The sequence below is a fragment of the Aotus nancymaae genome, unplaced genomic scaffold (genome assembly GCF_030222135.1).
Source record: "Aotus nancymaae isolate 86718 unplaced genomic scaffold, 86718_ANA_hifiasm-v0.15.2.pri h1tg000016l, whole genome shotgun sequence".
In the NCBI taxonomy this organism is placed as follows: Eukaryota; Metazoa; Chordata; class Mammalia; order Primates; family Aotidae; genus Aotus; species Aotus nancymaae.
Genome location: NW_026988428.1, coordinates 45,946,456 through 45,953,346, shown reverse-complemented (window position 1 = coordinate 45,953,346; position 6,891 = coordinate 45,946,456). Strand labels below are relative to the sequence as shown.

General features: G+C 42.5%; 1 pseudogene; it reads left to right on the top strand.

Moving 5' to 3' along the window:
* The first annotated feature begins 937 nt into the window (after positions 1-937).
* Positions 938-2,056, top strand: LOC105711989 (Krueppel-like factor 17; annotated as a pseudogene).
* Positions 2,057-6,891: the final 4,835 nt, after the last annotated feature.

The window sequence follows — 6,891 nt, the reverse complement described above, 5'->3', positions numbered from 1 at the left end:
GGAAGTTGGATGACATTCAGTCAGGAGAAAAATTTGTCAAACAAGAATACTGTACCTAACAAAGCCTTCCTTCTAACATAAAGGAGAGATAAAGTATTCCCGGACAACCAAAAACTGAGGAAATCATCATTGCTAGACCTGTCTTACAATAAATGCTGAAGAGAGTTCTTCAATCTGAAAGGAAAGGATACTAGCATGCAAAAAGAAAACATTTGAAAGCATAAATTCACTGGTAAAGTAAATACACACATAAATTCAGAATAATCTTGTATTTAACTGTGGCCAATCCTTCATATCTCTAGTATGGACTAAAAGACAAATCTATCAAAAATAATAACTGCAGAAATCTGTTGAAAGATAGGAAGTATAAAAAGATGTAAATTGAGACAACAGAGTCAAATTGTATGAGTGGGGGAATTAAGTTAAAGTGTAGAGACTTTTAGGTTTTCCTTCATTTGTTTTTTAAATTTTCTTTGTGATAGAAGTTAATTTGTCATCTATTTAAAATAACTTGTCATGTCTATAAGACACTTTTGCATATGCCTTATGGTAACAACAAAGCAAAATTCTATAATAGACTGGGTGCAGTGCCATGAACATGTAGTCCCAGCTACTCAGGAGGCTAAGGTGGAAGGTTCTCTGGAGCCCAGGAATTTGGATCCAGCCTGGGCAACACGGTGAGACGTCATCTCTAAAAAATGAAAACAAACAAGCAAACCCCCCTCCAAAAACCTAAAATAGACCTACTAAAGATAAAAACCAACACATTAAAACATACTACCATTAAATGAGAAATTCATTTAACCACTGAGGAAGACAGTGACAAAGGAATAAAGGAAGAAAGGACAAAATAACCAGAGCGATGTCCCGATATCCACCTGCAATGCCATGGTGGGTCATTCCCTGTCTGTTCAGCAGAGTCAAGACACCACCCCAGGCTGAGATGGAGCACGAGGCTGGGGAGATGAGCCAGTGGCAGGGAGCACACCAGGCTGCCAAGGATAAGGAGAACTCAGCACTCATCTTGAATATGATCCCATCTGCTGAAGCTCTGGAGTGCACACCTCTTGGAACCATGGCCTACCAAACATTTAGCACTTCCCTCACAGCACAGAGATGCTGAGGCTCCCCTTGGTATCTGCTGAGGCACCAGGGCAGATTGTGGATGAAGTGGGGCCACAGTTCAGTATGACACTGGCTAAGCATGGTGTGAGCTACTGCCCTGAAGTGACTCTCACTCCTTCCTGGATGATTTACTGTCAGGGAGTGTCTCCCCCTCAGCAAGAGATCACGATTTTCAGTGGGCCCCAGATATTGCCTGTAGGAGAGCCCAATATTCCAGGGGTGGCTGTGGCCTTCAGGCTACCAGTCTCAGCTTCCACTGGAATCCCAATTATGTCTCACATTGCCTATCATACAATGCTTTGACTTGGTCTCTCAACAGTACTTTCTGAAGAAACGTTGTTGGCCCCAACTATCCCTTCCACTGAGGCCCAGGCTGTGCTCCCTCTGTGGCTCCAATGTTGCCCCCCACATGATGCCCATGATCTTGGGATGCCCCCTCAGCTGAGTCCCAGTAATTGCTGGTTTTGGATCTCAGGACTCTCTTGTGAGTCAGCCAGACTCCCAAGCAGGCCCATTCCTACTGGAGAAGCCCAGACCTGCTTCACAGACAGCAGAGCAGAACGCCAGGCCTCAGGAAAGGACTGGTAGAGGGGGCTCCTCAGAGGCAAGGCCTTCCTGCTGCAACTACGAGAACTGTGGAAAAGCTTATACCAAGTGCTCCCACCTCGTGAGCCACCAATGCAAGCACACGGGTGAGAAGCCCTATTTGTTCAACTGGAAAAGGTGTTTATGGTCTTTCTTCCAATCTGGTGAGCTTAGATGACATAGGCAGGTACACACCAGATATCAACCATATAAATGTGATCAGTGCAGCTGAGAGTTCATGAGGTCTGACCATCTCAAGAGACACCAGAGGACTCATCGGCTAGGACCCTCAGACCCACTGGCCAACAATGGAGAGCAGGACAGTCCTCTTGCTCCTGGTCCTTAGGTGAATGAAGAAGGAAGAGGATTTCAGGCAGAGAACACTGGACCTGGCAACTGCTCAGAGGAAAGCCAGTCTTCAAGTTCTGTACTCATTCAGCAAATGTTTTTTGAGCCTACAATATTGAGAGCACCAAGGCTATGGACACCCATGGTGAAGAGCACAGAAATAACTAAAGGATGTGTCAAGGAAGAAAGACTTCTCAAGGAGGTGCCTCAGTCAGACCTGAAGAACTCATGGGGGCTAGCTGCACCTCCCATTTCTTAAACATATACCACTGGACATGTCTCTATCTTCTGGAAATGACAGCATGGACAGTAAGGATTCAAGGTGCATGAAGGCACCCTGCGTCTGCAGAGCAGAAAGATCATAGACAAAATTCCTGAATGTGCCCAGTGATGCCAAGAAGCTGGTCCTCTACAGGCTCAAGCTTATCTGGGCCTCTGGGGAAGCCCCACAGCCTTGGCTGTATCTGCCCCTGCTCTCCCACCCCTACCCTGACCCTGTCCTGCTTCACTGCATTGGTCTGTGTTACTAGTGGCCCCAGTATACCTGGGATGGACATCCAGGTGCCCTCCATCCAAGCTTCTGAGGGAAGTGGACATGTTTAAAAGAATAGGGGCAGAAGGGGCTCATTTATGACCCATTCACTAGCCCCAGGAATTGAGGTCTTGGGTACTGAAAGTCTCTTTCGTTTCTACCAGGGAACCAGATCCCTTTCATGGAGCAGGTCATCTTGGGTTCACTGTGCCAGTGTTAGTCTCTGTTTCCCAGCCCACCTGGCTCACACACAGCCTCGTGGGTAGGATCAGCAGACCAGATTGCTTGTTGGAATATAAGACGAGGGGTCTGGTTGGTGATCTAGCACTTTCACCAAGACATGGATGTAGAGAGAACCAGAGTGATAAAGGATGTATGATGTGCACTATAACGGTGGGCAAAACAGGTCCCTGCTCTTGTGGAGGTCACAATCTAGTGGAGGAGAGATGTTACTACAAATGCACAAAGTGAGCCAAACATGGTGGCTCACACCTGTAATCCCAGCACCTTGGGAGGCCAAAGTGGGCAGATCACTTGAGGTTAGAAGTTAGAGCAGTATGGCCTACATGATGAAACCTTATCTCTACAAAAAATACAAAATTAGCTGGGCCTGGTGGTGGATACCTGCAGTCCCAGCTTGGGAGGCTGAGGTGGGATAATTACTTGAACCTGGGAGGCAGAGGTTGCAGTGAACCAAGATGGCGCCACTGCACTCCAGCCTGGGTGACAGAATTAGGCTCCATCTCAAAAAAAGAGATGCACAAAGTGCTGGGAGTACAACTAGTGCAGACCTGTAATTGGGCAAGGGTTTAGAAGTTGTGGTTTGAAGTCAGATTTAAAGAAAAATAGGAGTTCACAGCAGATAAAAGGAGGTGAAGTGGTGACTGGAGGAGAAGTAAGTCTGTCCTTTATCCAGAGATGACCATGTGCTAGGCAGTGGCTAAGCCTTTTCTGGTATCACCCAAGGTAGGATAGTGGGTGGTTAAGACATGTGGACTCAGCCAGGCACGGTGGCTCATGACTGTAATCCTAACACTTCGAAAGGCTGAGGCGGGCAGATCACCTGAAGCAGGAGTTCAAGACTAGCCTGGCCAACGTGGTGAAACCCCATCTCTACTAAAAATACAAAAATTAGCTGGCATGATGGTGGGTGCCTGTAATCTCAGCTGTTTGGGAGGCTGAGATGGGAAAATTGCTTGAATCTGGGAGGCAGAGGTTGCAGTGAGCTGAGATCATGCCACCGCACTCCAGGCTGGGTGACTGAGTGAGATTCCATCTCAAAACAAACAAACAAAGACATGTGGACTCTCTAGTAGCTTTTGAATCCTGCCTCTACCATTTCCTGGCTATGAGGTATCTTGGGAAATTTACTTGTCCCTCTTGCTTTTGATAGTAAAGGGGACGGATGGTGAGGTAGATGAAAGATGGAGAGATACAATTGAAAGTGTTTTCTTTGGCTGCAATGTGTTGATTGGATTAGAGTGAGGGTATAAGGAAGAGGACGGGACATATCAGTATTTTAGATGAGAGGCAAGCTGGCTTTGGCCAGGGTGTAAGAGTGGAGGTAGGGAAAAGTAGGAAAGTGATAGTTAACTCCATTTGGTAGGTGAGGGAGAAGTCAAGGGTGACTTCCAGGTTTCTGGCTTGCATTATAAGTAACACAGAAGAAAAATGAATGAACTTCATTAATTTTCAATTTATTGTGATATCTATCATACCTGCAAAAAAATTTTGTGTATATCTGATTTAATAATAAATGTATTCAGGTTGGGAAGGTCAAAAAAAAAATAATAAAAATATTTGTTTACCCCTAAGATAAGGCCTGTAATCACAGCACTTTGGGATGCCAAGGCAGAAGATAACTTGGAACCAGGAGTTTGAGACCAGCAAGACCTTGTTTCTATTAAAAAAAAAAATTAAAATAAAAAGAAGGAAAAATACTTTACTAATATATTTAAAGCTTTGAGTTCCCCATCCTTCTCTGCAGAGGTAACTACTATACTGAATTTTGATTAATCTTGCCTTAGCTATTTATTGTTTTACCACATAATGTATCTGTTCTTAAATTGGTGATTGGTTTTGTTTTGGTGTTGAACTTAAGTTTATTCTATTTCAGATTCATTGAACTTTTTCAATATAAATGTTTATAGTCAATATAATTTGGAAAAATTTTATTTAAAAAAAATCAGGATGATATTGGTCTCATAAAATGAGTTAGGGAAGATTCCCTCTTTTTGTGTTGTTTGGAATAGTTTCAGGAGGAATGGTACCAGTTCCTCTTTGTACGACTGGTAGAATTTGGCTGTGAACCTGTCTGGACTTGGACTTTTTTTGGTTGGTAGGCTATTAATTGTTGCCTCAACTTCAGACCTTGTTATTAGTCTATTCAGGGATTCAACTTCTTCTTGGTTTAGTCTTGGGAGGGTGTAAGTATGTAGGAATTTATCCATTTCTTCCAGATTTACTGGTTTATGTGCATAGAATTGTTTGTAGTAATCTCTGATGGTAGTTTGTATTTCTGTGGAATCCATGGTGATATCTCCTTTATCATATTTTATTGCTTCTATTCAATTCTTCCCTCTTTTCTTTTTTATTAGTCTGGCAAATGGTCTATTTTGTTGATCTTTTCGAAAAACCAGCTCCTGGATTCATTTATTTTTTTGAAGGGTTTTTTGTGTCTCTATCTCCTTTAGTTCTCCTCTTAGTTATTTCTTGTCTTCTGCTAGCTTTTGAATTTGTTTTATATTGCTCCTCTAGTTCTTTTAATTGTGACGATAGGATGTTGATTTTAGATCTTTCTCTGCTTCTCATGTGGGCATTGAGTGCTAGAAATTTCCCTCTAGACACTGCTTTAAATGTGTCCCAGAGATTCTGGTACGTTGTGTCTTCATTCTCATTGGTTTCGAAGAACATCTTTATTTCTGCCTTCATTTCATTATTTGTCCATTCAGGAGCAGGTTGTTCAGTTTCCATGTAGTTTTGTGGTTTTGAGTGAGTTTCTTAATCCTGAGTTCTAATTTGATTGCATTGTTGTCTGAGAGACTGGTTGTTATGATTTCCATTCTTTTGCATTTGCTGAGGAGTAATTTACTTCCAATTATGTGGTCAATTTTAGAGTAAGTGCGATGTGGTGCTGAGAAGAATGTATATTCTGTGGATTTGGGGTGGAGTTCTGTAGATGTCTATTAGGTCCACTTGATCCAGATGGGAGTTCAAGTCCTGGATATCCTTCTTGATTTTCTGTCTCGTTGATTTGTCTGATATTGACAGTGGAGTGTTAAAGTCTCCCACTATTATTGTGTGCGAGTCTAAGTCTCTTTCTAAGTCCTTAAGAACTTGCTTTATGTAGCTGGGTGCTCCTGAATTGGGTGCATATTTATTTAGGATAGTTAGCTTTTCTTGTTGCATTGATCCCTTTACCATTATGTAATGCCATTGTCTCTTTTGATCTTTGTTGATTTAAAGTCTGTTTTATCAGATACTAGGATTGCAACGTCTGCTTTTTTTTGCTGTCCATTTGCTTGGTAAATCATCCTCCATCCCTTTATTTTGAGTCTGTATGTGTCTTTGCATGTGAGATGGGTCTCCTGAATATATTCAAGACCCCATTGTCTCAGTTTAAAACCTCCTTAAGATCATAAGCAACTTAAGCAAAGTCTCAGGATACAAAATCAATCTGCAAAAATCACAAGCATTCCTTTACACCAATAACAGGCAAACAGAGAGCCAAATCATGAGCGAACTCGCATTCACAATTGCTACAAAGAGAAAAAAATACCTAGGAATACAACTAACGAGGGATGTGAAGAACCTCTCCAAGGAGAACTACAAACCACTGCTCAAGGAAATAAGAGAGGACACAAACAGATGATGGGAAAACATTCCATGCTCCTGGTGAAGAAGAATAAATATTGTGAAAATGGCCATAGTGCCCAAAGTAATTTATAGATTCAGTGCTATCCCCATCAAGCTACCACTGACCTTCACAGAATTGGAAAAAACAACCTTAAACTTCATATGGAACCAAAACAGAGCCCACATAGCCAAGACAATCCAAAGCAAAAAGAACAAAGCCAGAGGCCTCACGCTACCTGACTTTAACCTATACTACAAGGCTACAGTAATCAAAACAGCATGGTACTTGTACCAAAACAGAGATATAGACCAATGGAACAGAACAAAGGTCTCAGAAGCAACACCACACATCTACAATCATCTGATCTTTGACACACTGGGCAAAAACAAGCAATGGAGAAAGGATTCCCTGTTTAATAAATCGTGTTGGGAAAACTGGCTAGCCA